Raw genomic sequence first — 16,528 nt, 5'->3', positions numbered from 1 at the left:
TCCCTTCTGACTTACAAAGTTTCTGCTGTGAAAACCCTGCTAGCCTTATAGGGTTTCCCTTATATTGGGTTTCTTCTTTTGTCTTTCTGCTTTAAAATTTTTTTTCCATCAGTACATTTTTCCATTTTAATTACAATATGTCTTGGTGTGGGTCCACTTTTGTTGATTTTGTTGGGGCTTCTCTGTGCCTCCTAGATCTGGATATCTCTTTCCTTCCTTAGATTAGGGAAGTTTTCAGCTATTGTTTCTTCAAATAAATGTTTTACCCCTTTTCCCTCTCCTCCTTTTCTGGAACTTCTATAATATGAATGTTATTATATGTGACAGAGTCACTTAGTTCCCTAAGTCTATTTTCGTGTTGTATTATTCTTTTTTGTTTTGTTCAACTTGATTACTTTCTATTGCTCTGTCCTCTAGGTCATTAATTCTTACCTCTGCTTCATCCAGTCTGCTGTTCATTCCATCAAGTGTGTTTCTCATTTCATTTATTTATCTCTGCTATGTGATTACTTATCCCTGTGTTAGGGATCTCACGGATGGCTTCCACTCTTTTCTCAAGCCCAGTGAGTATCTTTGTGATCATTACACTAAATTCTGTATCGTGAATGTTAATTATATATGTTTTACTTAGATCTCTGGCCATGTCCTTCTCTTATTCTTTTATTTGGGATAAATTTTTCTGTCTTCTCATTTTGTTTAAGTCTCTGTGTCCTTTCCTGTGTATTAGCAAAGTCAGCTACATCTCTTCTTAAGAGTAATGTCCTTATGAAGAAGAGATCCTGGAATATCCTGCCATGTAGTGTCCTTCTTCTCATAGGCCTGACACTTCAGGGAGTGTCTTCAATGTGTAATGTGTATGCTGTACTCTTTAGTCCTGGCCACTTTATTCATCAGGCCAGTAGTCTGTAGAGACTCTCTTTGCCTATTGTGTTCAGTGCTTGGTCCCTGGTCTGAATGTGGTGTATTTTAACTATGTATCTCTGGTTTGTTTGTAAAATGAGACCTGTTGCCACTGCCACCAGAATCCAGGCTCTATACAGCTCTGACATTGGGAAACATGTTGTGAGTAAGGGTTTCAGTAGGTCTTCTGAGGCAGGAGGCCCACTGCCCTGGGATTGAAGTAACGGTGACTGGGGGGGGGGCAGTTCTACCAAAGTGGGGAGATAGGGCTTGGTGTAAGCAAGTTTGGTAGCAAGTGTAGGCATTGCACTGTCTCCCGCAGATGGCCCTGTGGTTACACTGAGGGGTGGAGAAGGGAAATGGCACTGGCCAGATCCTCCATTCTCAGAGGTGTCTCTTCATGAATGCTGTCTCCCTGGAATGCACTCTGAGATGAGCAAAAAATCTCTCCACTGTGTGCCCCAGGCACTTTTCAGATTGGCTTTTCCATGCTGTATGTCTACATGCTGTTTGCCCTGCCTTTTATCCAAGAGCAGCCCCAATGCCTTCCATGCTGTCTCCAAGATGACACCTCCAAGATGACACCAGGCTTTATGCTCTGCTGGTTGCAAGAACTCACAAACTTTGGCCATCTCTTTACTGGCCATTTACTATGGGGATTTGTTTTACCAGTACAATTCCCTGTGTGTTAGTCTCTCTCTTACCCTTCTCTGTGACTGAAGCTCCCTCCCCACTGCAGCAGCCATGATCCATTTCTCTCCCAAACAGCATATACACATTTTTTACCTTCTTCAATGTAGCCTCTACTTTTTTTTTTAACTTTTTATATTTATTTTTGAAGGAGAGAGAGAGAGGGAGAGAGAGAGAGAGACAGAGCACGAGCTGGGGAGGAGCAGAGAGAGAGGGAGACACAGAATTTGAAGCAGGCTCCAGGCTCTATGCTGTCAGCACAGAACCTGATGTGGGGCTCGAACTCACGAACTGCAAGATCATGACCTGAGCTGAAGTTGGACGCTCAACCGACTGAGCCACCCAGGCGCCTCCAAAGTAGTCTCTACTTTTAGTTGTGGAGTTTCTTCTGCCACTCTTCAGGCCAATTTCTCTGGGTAGTTAGAATGATTTAATAGTTATTTATGGGGCGTGGTCCGTGAGTTCGAGCCCTGCGTCGGGCTCTGGGCTGATGGCTCAGAGCCTGACGCCTGTTTCCGATTCTGTGTCTCCCTCTATCTCTGCCCCTCCCGCGTTCATGCTCTGTCTCTCTCTGTCCCAAAAATAAATAAACGTTAATAGTTATTTAGTTGTATTCATGGGAATAGGTAAGACTAGGATCCTCTTACTTACCACCATCTTCCCATTTCTTTTTTTTTTTAATATGAAAAGTATTGTAAAATTGTTTTCCATACAACACCCAGTGAACATCCCAACAGGTGCCCTCCTCAATAACCATCACCCACCCTCCCCTCCCTCCCATCCCCAATTAACCCTCAGTTTGTTCTCAGTTTTTAAAAGTCTCTTATATTTTGATTCCCTCCCTCTCTCACCTCTTTTTTTTTCTTCCCCTCCCCCATGGTCTTCTGTTAAGATTCTCAGGATCCACATAAGAGTGAAAACATATGGTATCTGTCTTTCTCTGTATGACTTATTTCACTTAGCATAACACTGTCCAGTTCCATCCACGTTGGTACATAGGCCATATTTCATTCTTTCTCATTGCCACGTAGCATTCCATTGTGTATATAAACCACAATTTCTTTATCCATTTGTCACCTGATGGACATCTAGGCTCTTTCCATAATTTGGCTACTGTTGACAGTGCTGCTATAAACACTGGGGTACAAGTGCCCCTATGCATCAGCACTCCTGTATCCCTTGGGTAAATTCCTAGCACTGCTATTGCTGGGTCAAAGGGTAGGTCTATTGTTAATTTTTTGAGGAACCTCCACACTGTTTTCCAGAGCGACTACACCAGTTTGAATTCCCACCAACGGTGCAAGAGGGTTCCCGTTTCTCCACATCCTCTCCAGCATCTATAGTCTACTGATTGGTTCATTTTAGCCACTCTGACTGGAATGAGGTGGTATCCGAGTGTGGTTTTGATTTGTATTTCCCTGATGAGGAGCGACGTTGAGCATCTTTTCATGTGCCTATTGGCTATCTGGATGTCTTCTTTAGAGAAGTGTCTATTCATGTTTTCTGCCCATTTCTTCACTGGATTATCTGCTTTTTCAGTGTGGAGTTTGGTGAGCTCTTTATAGATTTTGGATACTAGCCCTGTGTCTGCTATGTCATTTGCAAATATCTTTTCCCACTCTGTTGGTTGCCTTTTAGTTTTGTTGATTATTTCCTTTGCAGTGCAGAAGCTTTTTATCTTCATGAGGTCCCAATAGTTCATTTTTGCTTTTAATTCCCTTGCCTTTGGAGATATGTCAAGTAAGAAACTGCTGCGGCTGAGGTCAGAGGGGTTTTTTCCTGCTTTCTCTAGGGTTTTGATGGTTTCCTGTCTCACATTCAGGTCCTTTATCCATGTTGAGTTTGTTTTTGTGAATGGTGTAAGAAAGTGGTCTAGTTTCATTCTTCTGCATGTTGCTGTCCAGTTCTCCCAGCACCGTTTGTTAGAGACTGTCTTTTTTCCATTGGATCTTCTTTCCTGCTTTGTCAAAGATTAGTTGGCCATACTTTGTGGGTCTAATTCTGGAGTCTCTACTCTATTCCATTGGTCTATGTGTCTGTTTTTGTGCCAATACCATGCTGTCTTGATGATTACAGCTTTGTAGTGGAGGCTAAAGTCTGAGATTGTGATGCCTCCTGCTGTGATCTTCTTCACAATTTCTTTGGCTATTCGGGGCCTTTTGTGGTTCCATACAAATTTTGGGATTGCTTGTTCCAGCTTTGAGAAGAATGCTGGTGCGATTTTGATTGGTATTGCATTGAATGTGTAAATAGCTTTGGGTAGTATTGACATTTTGACAATATTTATTCTTCCAATCCATGAGCACGGAATGTTTTTCCATTTCTTTGTATCTTCTTCAATTTCCTTCATAAGCTTTCTATAGTTTTCAGCATACAGATCTTTTACATCTTTGGTTACATTTATTCCTAGGTATTTTATGCTTCTTGGTGCAATTGTGAATGGGATCAGTTTCTTTTATTGTATTTCTGTTGCTTCATTATTAGTATACAAGAATGCAACTAATTTCTGTACATTTATTTTGTATCCTGCGACTTTGCTGAATTTATGTATCAGTTCTAGCAGACTTTTGATGGAGTCTATCGGGTATTCCATGTATAATATCATGTCATCTGCAAAAAGTGAAAGCTTCATCTTTGCCAATTTTGATGTCTTTGATTTCCTTTTGTTGTCTGATTGCTGATGGTAGCACTTCCAACACTATGTGAAACAACAGCAGTGATTGTGGACATCCCTGTCGTGCTCCTGATCTCAGGGAGAAAGCTCTCAGTTTTTCCCCATTGAGGATAATATTAGCTGTGGGCTTTTCATAAATGGCTTTTATGATGTTTAAATATGTTCCTTCTACCCCGACTTTTTCAAGGGTTTTTATTAAGAAAGGGTGCTGAATTTTGTCAAATGCCTTTTCTACATCGATTGGCAGGTTACATGGTTCTTATTTTTTCTTTTATTAATGTGATGTGTCACATTGATTGATTTGCGAGTGTGGAACCAGCCCTGCAGCCCAGGAATGAATCCCACTTGATCATGGTGAATAATTCTTTTTATATGATGTTGAATTCAATTTGCTAGTATCTTGTTGAGAATTTTTGCATCCATATTCATCAGGGATATTGGCCTGTAGTTCTCTTTTTTGGCTGGGTCTCTGTCTGGTTTAGGAATCAAAGTAATCCTGGATTCATAGAATGAGTCTGGAAATTTTCCTTCCCTTTCTATTTTTTGGAATAACTTGAGAAGTACAGGTATTATCTCTGCTTTAAATGTCTAGTAGAATTCCCCTGGGAAGCCATGTGGTCCTGGACTCTTATTTTTTGGGAGATTTTTGATAACTGATTCAATTTCTTCGCTGGTTATGGGTCTGTTCAAGCTTTCTATTTCTTCCTGTTTGAGTTTTGAAAGTGTGTGGGTGCTTAGGAATTTGTCCATTTCTTCCAGGTTGTGCAGTTTGTTGGCATATAATTCTTCGTTGTATTCCCTGATAATTGCTTGTATCTCTGAGGGATTGATTGTAATAATTCCATTTTCATTCATGATTTTATCTATTTGGATCCTCTCCCTTTTCTTTTTGAGAAGCCTGACTAGAGGTTTGTCACTTTTGTTTATTTTTTCAAAAAACCAACTTTTGGTTTCATTGATCTGCTCTACAGTTTTTTTAGATTCTATATTGTTTATTTCTGCTCTGATCTTTATTATTTGTCTTCTTCTGCTGGGTTTGGGGTCTTTGCTGTTCTGCTTCTACTTCCTTTAGGTGTGCTGTTAGATTTTGTATGTGGGATTTTTCTTGTTTCTTGAGATAAGCCAGGATTGCAATGTATTTTCCTCTCAGGACTGCTTTCGCTGCATCCCAAAGCATTTGGATTGTTGTATTTTCGTCTTAATTTGTTTCCATATATTTTTTAATTTCTTCTCAAATTGCCTGGTTGACCCATTCATTCTTTAGTAGGGTGTTCTTTAACCTCCATGGTTTTGGAGGTTTTCCAGACTTTTTCCTGTGGTTGATTTCAAGCTTCATAGCATTGTGGTCTGAAAGTATGCATGGTATGATCTGAATTCTTTTATACTTATGAAGGGCTGTTTTGTGACCCAGTATGTGATTGATCTTGGACAATGTTTCATGTGCACTCGAGAAGAAAGTATATTCTGTTGCTTTGGGATGCAGAGTTCTAAATAGATCTGTCAAGTCCATCTGATCCAATGTATCATTCAGGGCCATTGTTTCTTTATTGATCCCATGTCTAAGTGATCTATCCATTGTTGTAAGTGGGGTATTAAAGTCCCCTGATATTACCACATTCTTATCAATAAGGTTGCTTATGTTTGTGAGTAATTGTTTTATATATTTTGTGGCTGCTGTATTCGGTGCATAGACATTTAAAATTGTTAGCTCTTCCTGATGCATAGACCCTGTAATTATTATATAATGCCCTTCTTCATCTCTTGTTACAGCCTTTAATTTAAAGTCTAGATTATCTGATATAAGTATGGCTACTCCAGCTTTCTTCTGTCTTCCAGTAGCATGATAGATAGTTCTCCATCCCCTCACTTTCAATCTGAAGGTGTCCTCAGGTCTAAAATGAATCTCTTGTAGACAGGAAATAGATGGGTCTCGTTTTTTTATCCATTCTGATACCCTATGTATTTTGGTTGGAGCATTTAGTCCATTTACATTCAGTGTTATTACAGAAAGATATGGGTTTAGAGTCATTGTGATGTCTGTAGGTTTCATGCTTGTAGTGATGTCTCTGTCACTTTGTGGTCCTTGCAACATTTCACTCACAGAGTCCCCCTGAGGATCTCTTGTAGGGCTGGTTTAGTGGTGATGAATTCCTTCAGTTTTTGTTTGTTTGGGAAAACCTTTATCTCTCCTTCTATTCTGAATGAAGACTTGCTCTATAAAGGATTCTTGGCTGCCTATTTTTCTGTTCATCACATTGAAGATTTCCTGCCATTCCTTTCTGGCCTGCCAAGTTTCAGTAGATAGGTCTGCTACTACCCTTATGTGTCTATCTTTGTATGTTAGGCCCCTTTTTATCCCTAGCTGCTTTCAGAATTCTCTTTTATCCTTGTATTTTGCCAGTTTCACTATGATTTGTTGTGCAGAAATTTGATTCATGTTACATCTGAAGGGAGTTCTCTGTGCCTCTTGGATTTCAATGACTGTTTCCTTCCCCAGATCAAGGAAGTTTTCAGCTATGATTTGTTCAAGTACACCTTCAGCCCTTTTTTCTCTCTTTTCTTCTTCTGGAATTCCTATGTTAAATATATTTTTCCGTTTGATTGCATCACTTAGTCCTCTAATTCTCCCCTCATGCTCCTGGATTTTTTTATCTCTCTTTTTCTCAGCTTCCTTTTTCCATATTTTTATCTTCTAATTCACCTATTCTCTCCTCTGCCTCTTCAATCCGTGCTGTGTCCACCTCCATTTTATTTTGCTCCTCATTTATAGCATTTTTTAATTCATCATGACTATATTTTAGTCCCTTGATCTCTGTAGAAATAGATTCTGTGCTGTCCTTTATGCTTTTTCAAGCCCGGTGATTAATTTTATGACTATTATTCTAAATTCTTGTTCCGTTATATTTCTTAAATCGGTTTTGAGCAATTTTTTAGCTGTCGCTACTTGCTGTGGTTTCTTTTGGGGAGAAATCTTCCATTTTATCATTTTGGCTAGTTTTCTGTGCCTTATGTTCTTTAAAAGCTTGTTATGTGCCCTGCACCTATGAGCACTACTATATTAAAGAGGGGTCATACACTGTCCTGGGCCTGGCCCTTCAGGAGGTGTTTCTCAGGGGATTGTTACTTGCTGTCTGTTGTTGTGACTTTGGTTATTTTATTACCCTACTCGTAGTAATATTTTGGACCCTCCACCAGGTATACTTTGATTTGTTCCTTGGAAAAGCCCTGTAAAGGAAAACAGACAAAGAGGAGACAAAACCATGCAAAGATACAAACAAATAACACAAACAAACAAATAAACAAAAACAAAAACCTAAAGACTAAAAGCAAAAAAAACCCAAAAGCACTGACTACAGGTAAAGAAGAGGGTGGAGGCGGTGCTGATGGAAGTGCACATACAAAGAGAGAAATGACAGGAGTGGTGGGGGGGGCGGGGAGATGAACCTTGATTAGGCAGAGAGACTAAAAAGCTTAATGAAGAGAGAGAGAAAGGAAAATAAAGAAGAAGGTGGGGAAAACAAAACAAATGTAAAGTTACCCAGAGAAACTATATGAGTTGATTATTCCACAGAGAGAGAAAGGAGTGTAAAGAAGGAGGTGTAGAACATGTATCAAGACAATGGATTAAATATGTCTGCTTAGACAGACTAATAACCAGAGTAACAAGCCTAGGGGAGGGAAGAGATAAGGAGGAGAAATGGGGGGGGGGAATATATCTATATGTCCAGAATTGTCCTAGAGTTAATCCAGGCAATGCTGCATCACCTGTCGGGAGTAGCTGTCCACAGCGTCTGTGCTGCTCAGGTGTATATGTAGTTACCCAGTGCAAAAGGGAGTGGTTTGGCTTAATCTGGACCCACCTCCACTATGGGCCTTGGGAGTGATCCTTGAGGCCCCACCTTGGTGGTGGTTGTGGGGGGGAATGGTGATTCCCCAGTCTCTTCTCCATGGAGTCAGACCCAGTGGACTCAGTTTGAGTTGTCGTCACTGTGCCGCAGGCGCAGATGGGGCAGTCCTTCTTGCTCTGCCAACTGCGCTGACTCTGCTTGGCTAGGATTCAAAGTCCTGCTCCATGCGCTCTGGCACTGGGGAAGCGCCTCTCAGTGTACCCGATATGTGGTCCCGACTGGCTTTGTGCCGCCACACTTCAGAGAGGACCACCTTCTCCTACTGTGGACTGAGTGCTGCCCTCAACACCGACAGTCCCTGTGTTGGCGGATGCAGGCAGCCTTTGTTTTTTCCCACAGCACTCCAGGGAAATGGAGTGCTTTTCCTCTTGCAGACTGTGCCCTCAGCACAGCCATTGCACCCAGGGGTGGCAGATGCAGGCAGGTTCTGTACTATCACACAGCCCTCCAGGGAGGGAACCACTTTCTCCAACTGTGGACTGAGACCCTGACCTACCACCACACCCATGCTCCCCTCCTCCCCAAGCGCACAAACAGGGAGTCAGCCCCGGTCCAAAGAAAGCCACAGTTAGAGATCGGATCCCTTTCCGTCTCAGTCCCAGGTCTTTCTCCTGTCCAGATACGGTGCTACACTTCCCTAGCTGCTCTTTCTCTTCCCTTTGTCTCTCTCTGCAGAAGGGGGTCCCTCCCCTCTGTGTCGACATGGCCTTTATCTCCCCCAGTTCTCAGCCACCTTTTTCCAGATTTCCCATTTTCTTCCTGGTAGATTCAGTCTCTTTTCCTCCCAGGGTCTGGTGTTCAAAGTCCTTTGGCTTCTACACTTCTTTGAGAGACATGGGAAGTACGGATTCCCCCTACTTCTCCACCATGTTGGCCCCTCCCCTCTGAGGAATTTTCTTTCTATTCCTAATTTGTTCAGTGTTTTTTTTAAAAGCATAAATTGGTGTTGGATTTTGTCAAGTGCTTTTTCTGCATCTTTTGAGATAATGTGTGGTTTTCATCCATTATTCTGTTAATGTGGCATATTACATTGATTAATTTTTTTAAATATTTAACTGTCCTTGCATTCCCGAAATAAGTCCCACTTGGTCGTGGTGTATAATCCTTTAAATAAGCCCCCAAATTTGATTTGTTATTATTTTTGAGGATTTTTGCATCAATTCATGAAGGATATTTGTCTGACGTTTTCTTGTAGTGTCTTTTTCTGTCTTTGGTATCAAAGTAAATGATGACCTCATAAAGTGAGTTAGTAGTAATTGTCCTCTCCTCTTCAGTTTTTGAGAAGGGGGTGAGAAGAATTGGTATTGATTCTTTTTAATTGTTTGATAAAATTCACCAGTGAAACCATGTAGTCTAGCTGGGTTTTTTGGAGGTTTTTAAAATTACTGATGTCATCTGCTTACTAATGATAGCTCTATTCAGATTTTTTATTTCTTTATGATACAGTCTTGGAAGGTTGATTTTCTCCAGGATATTGTACATGTAACCTGGATTATCTAATTGGTTGGTGTGCAGTTCTTCACAGTACTCCCTTAGAATCCTTTTTATTTCTGTACAATTAGTTGTAATGCTGCCACTTTTGTTTGATTATAGTAATTTGAGTGTTCCCTCTTTTTATTAGGCAATTTAGCTGAGATGATATTTTAAAGAACCAACTTTGTGTGTAGTTGATTGTTGTTTTCTATTCTTTATTTTATTTGTTACTACTTTAATCTTGATTACTTCCTTCCCACTACTAGATTTGGGCTTTGTTTGCTTTTCTTTTCCTAGCTCCATAAGGTGTAAAGTTAGGTTACTGATTAAATTTAGGTTTACTTTATTCTTTTTAATGTATTAATTTACATTATAAAATTTTCTATTCTCACGGCTTTTACTTCATTCCCTAAGTTTTTGTCTGTTTTGGTTTTTGTTTTAATTTGGTTCAAGGTTTTTCTATCTTTCTTTCTGATTTCTCTTCTGACTCACTGGTTATTGAAGAGTGTGTTTAACTGAATTTTCCAATTTGTCTATATTTATTGATTTCCACTTTTGTTTCTCTTTCTTCCATTTCATTATTAGTGTATAGAAACACGACCAAATTCTGGTTATTAATTTTGTATCCTGCTTTACTGAATTCATTCATTACTTCTAGTACTTTTTTTGAGAAGTCTTGAGGATTTTCTATTAGTAGAAGCATGTCATCTACAAATAGTGACAGTTTAAAGCTTCTTTGCTAACATGGATGCACCTTATTCCTTTTTCTTGTCTGATTGTGGTGGTTAGGATTTCCAGTACTATGTTGAATAAAAGTGGCAAAAGTACACATTCCTGTCTTCCTCCTCATCTTAGAGAAAAAGCTCTCAGGTTTTCACCCATTGCATATTATGTTAGCTGTGGGTTTTCATAAATGGCCTTTATTATGTTCAGATATGTTCCCTCTAGACCCATTTGTTGACAGGTTTTTTTGAACAAATGTTGAGTTTTGTCAAATGTTATTTCTGCATCTATTGAGATTATTTTTTATCCTTTGTTTTATTGATGTGGTGTACCATGTTTATTTACTTCTGAATATTGAACCATCTTGTATCCCTGCAATAAATCCCACTTGATCATGGTGAATGATCCTTTTAATGTATTGCTGGATGTGGTTTGCTAATATTTTCTTGAGGATTTTTGCATCTACATTCACTGGGGGATATTGGCCTGTAGTTTTCTTTCTTTCTTTCTTTCTTTCTTTCTTTCTTTCTGTGTGTGGTGTTATTGGTTTTGGTATCCGGGTAATGCTGACCTTGTAGAATGTATCTGGAAGCTCTCCTTTCTCTTCTATTTTTTGCAATAGTTTGAGAATGGGTATTAATTTTTCTTTAATTATTAATTAGAATTCATCTGTGAGTCCATCTGGTCCTGGACTTTTTTCATTCGGTAAGTTTTTTAATTTATTTTGAGAGAGAGGGAGGGGCAGGGAGAGAGGCAGAGAGAATCCCAAGCAGGCTCCACACTATCACTGCAGAACCTGACATGGGATTCAATGTCATGAACTGTGAGATCATGACCTGAACCAATATTTTTATTTTTTATTTTTTTAAATTTACATCCAAATTAGTTAGCATATAGTGCAACAATGATTTCAGGAATAGATTCCTCATTGCCCCTTACCTATTTAGCCCATCCCCCCTCCCACGACCTCTCCTGTAACCCTCAGTTTGTTCTCCATATTTATGAGTCTCTTCTGTTTTGTCCCCCTCCCTGGTCTTATTTTTGTTTTCCTTCCCTTATGTTCATCTGTTTTGTCTCTTAAAGTCCTCATATGAGTGAAGTCATATGATTTTTGTCTTCCTCTGGCTGACTCATTTCACTTAGCATAATACCCTCCAGTTCCATCCACGTCTTTGCAAATGGCAAGATTTCATTCTTTTTGATTGCCGAGTAATAGTCCATGGTATATATATATACCACATCTGCTTTATCCATTCATCAATAGATAGACATTTGGGCTCTTTCCATACTTTGGCTATTGTTGATAGTGCTGCTATAAACATGGGGGTGCATGTGTCCCTTCGAAACAGCTCACCTGTATCCCGTGGATAAATACCTAGTAGTGCAATTGCTGGGTCGTAGGGTAGTTCTATTTTTAATTTTCTGAGGAACCTCCATACTGTTTTCCAGAGTGGCTGCACTAGCTTGCATTCCCACCAACAATGTAAAAGAGATCCTCTTTCTCCGCATCCTCACCAACATCTGTTGTTGCCTGAGTTGTTAATGTTAGCCATTCTGATAAGTGTTAGGTGGTATCTCAATGTGGTTTTGGTTTGTATTTCCCTGATGAGTGATGTTGAGCATTTTTTCATGTGTCAGTTGGCCATCTGGATGTCTTCTTTGGAGAAGAGTCTATTCATGTCTTTTGCCCATTTCTTCCCAGGATCATTTGTTTTTTGGGTGTTGATTTTGATAAGTTCTTTATAGATTTTGGATACTAACCCTTTATCTGATATGTCGTTTGCAAATATCTTCTCCCATTCTGTCGGTTGCCTTTTAGTTTTGCTGATTGTTTCCTTCACTGTGCAGAAGCTTTTTATTTTGAAGAGGTCCCAGTAGTTCATTTTTGCTTTTGTTTCCCTTGCCTCCAGAGACGTGTTGAGTAAGAAATTGCCGCGGGCAAGATCAAAGAGGTTTTTGCCTGCTTTCTCCTCAAGGATTTTGATGGCTTCCTGTCTTACACTGAGGTCTTTCATCCATTTTGAGTTTATTTTTGTGTATGGTGTAAGAAAGTATGACCTGAGCCAATATTAAAAGAAGCTTAACCTACTGAGCCACACAGGTGCCCCTAGTTTGGTAGTTTTTTGATTGCCAATTCAATTTTGTTACTAACAATTTGTTCATATTTTTTTCTTTCTTCCTGATTCAGTTTCAGAAGATTGTATTTTTCTGGGAATTTATCCATTTCTTCTAAATTGTTGAATTTGTTGGCATATAATTTTTTGCAGTATTCTCTTATAATCCTTTGTATTTCTATGGTACTTGTTTTTGCTTCTCCTATTTCCTTTCTTATAATATTCATTTGAGCCCTTATTTTTCTATTGATGAATCTGATAAGGATTTATCAGTTTTGTTTATCTTTTCGAGGAACAAACTCTTGGTTTCATTGACGTTTTCTTATCGTTTTTCTGTTATCTATGCCATTTATTTATGTTCTGATTTTTACTTCCTTCATTCTGCTCATCTTTGTCTTTGTTTTTCTTTTATGACTTCCTTTAGGTGAAAGGTTAGATTGTTATTTGAGTTTTTCCTTGTTTCTTGAGGTAGCCGTGTGTTGTTATATATTTCCCTCTTTGAACTGCTTTTTTAAAAAGTTTATTTATTTTTGAGAGAGAGAGAGAGAGAGCATGGCAGAGAGAAAAGGAGAGGGAGAATCCCAAGCAGACTCTGCATTGTCAGCATAGAGCCTGAATTGGGGCTCAATCTCAGAAACTGTGAGATCACGACATGACCTGAAATCAAGAGTCAGACGCTTAACCAAATGAGCCACCAAGGTACCTCCCCCCCACATTACAACTGCTTTCACTTTGTCCCAAAGATTTTTGATCATTGTGTTTTCATTTTCATTTGTCTCCATACATTTTTATTTCTTTTTTGACCTACTGGTTGTTTATTAGCATGTTGTGTGGCCCCCACATGTTTTTTTCTTTGTGATTACTTGTTTTATACTGTTGTGGTTACAAAAGATACATAGTATGGTTTCAATTTTCTTAATTTTATTGAGACTTGTTCTGTGGCCTAAATGTGATCTATTTTGGAGAATGAATGGTCCATGCACACTTGAAAATAATATGTATTCTGTTGTTTTTGGATCAAAACTTCTATATATATCTGTTATGTCCCAGTGGTTTAATGTGTCATTAAAAGACACTATTTCCATATTGATTTACTGCCTGAATGATTTATCCATTGATGTCAGTGGGGTGTTAATGATTCCTACCTTATATGACCATCAATTTCTTCCTTTGTGTTTATTAATACAGTAAAACCATGGATTGTGAGTAACTTGTTCTGTGAATCTTCTGCAAGATGAGCAAACATTTTAATAAACTTTAACTTGATAAATGAGCAATGTCTTGCAGTATGAGTAATGACACTGGATGTTGCATGATCACAACTAAGCCAAAGGTTCTTGAAATTCATTTTGATATACAAGTGTTTTGGATTACAAGCATGTTTCTGGAATGAATTATGTTTGCACACCAAGGTTTTACTGTATTTGTTTTGCATATTCAGGTCCTCCAATGTTGGGTGTGTGAACATTTACAATTGTTATATCCTTCTGTTGGATTGATCCCTTTCTCAACAGAAACTTTGCAGGCCAGAAGGGAGTGGCAAGATATATTGAAAGTGCTGAAAGTAAAAGCTCTGCAACCAAGAAAATTAAAAATCCTATAACTGAGATCCAAACCTGTATGTGTGCCAAGACAAGAATAGACAAAGCAGAGGGATGAATTGGTGATATAGAAGATAAAATTATGGAAAATAATGAAGTTGAAAAGAGAGGGAAAGAAAGGTATCAGATTATGAATGTAGACTTAGGGAACTCAGTGACTCTGTAAGGCATAACATTTGTAACATAAGAGTACCAGAAGAAGAAGAAAAAGAAAAAAGAGCAGAAGGGTTATTTGAGCAAATTATGGCTGCCAACTTCCCTAATCTGGGTAAAGAAGTAGGCATAAAAATCCAAGAAACACAGAGAACTCCCATTAAATTCAACAAAAGCTGGCCATCACCAAGACATATCATAGTCATATTCACAAAATTCTTAGAAAAGGAAAGAATCTTGAAAGCAGCCAGAGTAAAAAAGTCCTTATCCTGCAAGGGATGACAGATAGGTTCACAGGACATCTCTCCATAGAAACTTGGCCGGCCAGAAGGGAGTGATATGACATATATTCAACATGCTGAATGGGAAAAATATGCAGCCAAGAATACTTTATCCAGAAAGGCTGCCATTCAGAATCAAAGGAGAGATAAAGGGTCTCCCAGAAAAGCAAAAATTTAGGGAGTTCATGACCACTAAACCAGCCCTGCAACAAATATTAAAGGGAACTCTTTGAGTAGGGAAAAGTAGACCAAAATCAAAGACTAAAAAGGAACAGAGAACATCACCAGAAGCACCTGCTTTACATGTAACACAATGGCACTAAATTCATATCTGTCAATAGCTCTGAGTGTAAATGGACTAAATGTTCCAATAAAAATACATAGGGCATCAGAATGGATTAAAAAACAAAAACCATCCAGGCACCTGGGTGGCTTAGTCAGTTAAGCATCCTACTCTTGATATTGGCTGAGGGCATCATCCCATGGTTCATGAGATTGAGCCCCACATCAGGCTCTGCACTGTCAGCTTGGAATTGTCTCTCTCCCTCTCTCTGCCCTTCCCCTGCTTGCTCTCTCTTTCTCTCTCAAAATAAGTGAACATTAAAAAAAAAACCCGTAAGATCCATCTATATGCTGCCTACAAGAGACTTATTTTAGACATAAAGACACATGCAGATTGAACATGAAGGGTAGGAGAACATTTATCATACTAATGGCTGTCAAAAGAAAGCTGGAGTAGCCATAATTATATCAGACAAACTAGATTTTAAACCAAAGACTAACAAGAAATTAAGAAGGGCATTACATCATAATTAAGAAGATCTAACAAGTGTAAATATTTATTCCCCCAAAGCAGAACAAATATATAAATCAATTAATAACAAACATAAAGAAACTCATTGACAATAATGTGATAATATTAGGGGACTTCACCACCCCACTTACATCAATGGACAAATCATCTAAGCAGAAAGCCAACAAAAAAACATTGGCTTTGTACGACACATTGGACTGATGGATTTTACAGATATATTCAGAACATTTCATCCAAAAGATGCAGAATACTCATTGTTTTCAAATGCACATGGAACATTCTCCAGAACACATCACAAATCAGCCCTCATCAAGGACAAAAAGACTGAGATAATACCATGAATATTTTCAGACCACAACACTATGAAACTTGAAGTCAACCACAAGAAAAAATTTGGAAAGACCACAAATACATGGAGGTTAAAGAATATCCTACTAAAGCATGAATGGGTTATCCAAGAAATTAAAGAAGAAATTAAAAAGCACATGGAAACAAATGAAGAGGGAAACACAAGCATCCAAAACCTTTGGGATGCAGCAAAGGCAGTCCTATGAGGGAAGTATATTGCAATACAGGCCTACCTCAAGAAACAAGAAAAGCCTCAAATATACAACCTAATCATAATCCTAAAGGAGCAAGAAAAGGAATCACAAAGCCTAAACCCAGCAGAAGAAGGGAAATCATAAAGATTAGAGCAGAGATAAAAAATATAGAAACAAGCAGAAAAAAAAAAACAAAAACAAACAGTAAAACCAGGAGCTGGCTCTTTGAATGAATTCATAACATTGATAAATACCTAGCCAGATTTATCAAAGATAAAAGATAAAGGAACCAAAAAATAATATTAGGAATGAGAGATCACAATCAACACCACAGAAATACAAACAATTATAAGACAATATTATGAAAAATTGTATTCCAACAAACTGGACAATCTGGAAGAAATGGAAAAATTCCTAGAAACACACGCAATAACAAAACTCAAAGAGGAAGAAATAGAAAATTTGAACAGACTCATAATGAGAAATTGTATCAGTAATCAAAAATTGCCCACAAAGCAAAAGTCCAGGGGCAGATGGCTTCCTACGGGATTTCTACCAAATGTCTAAAGAAGAGTTAATACTTACTCTTCTCACAGTTTCAAAATATAGAAATGGAAAAAAACCTTCTAAACTCATTCTATGAGGCAAGGATTAC

The sequence above is a fragment of the Acinonyx jubatus genome, chromosome X (assembly GCF_027475565.1).
Source record: "Acinonyx jubatus isolate Ajub_Pintada_27869175 chromosome X, VMU_Ajub_asm_v1.0, whole genome shotgun sequence".
Lineage (NCBI taxonomy): Eukaryota > Metazoa > Chordata > Mammalia > Carnivora > Felidae > Acinonyx > Acinonyx jubatus.
Note: the sequence above shows the minus strand (reverse complement) of the source record.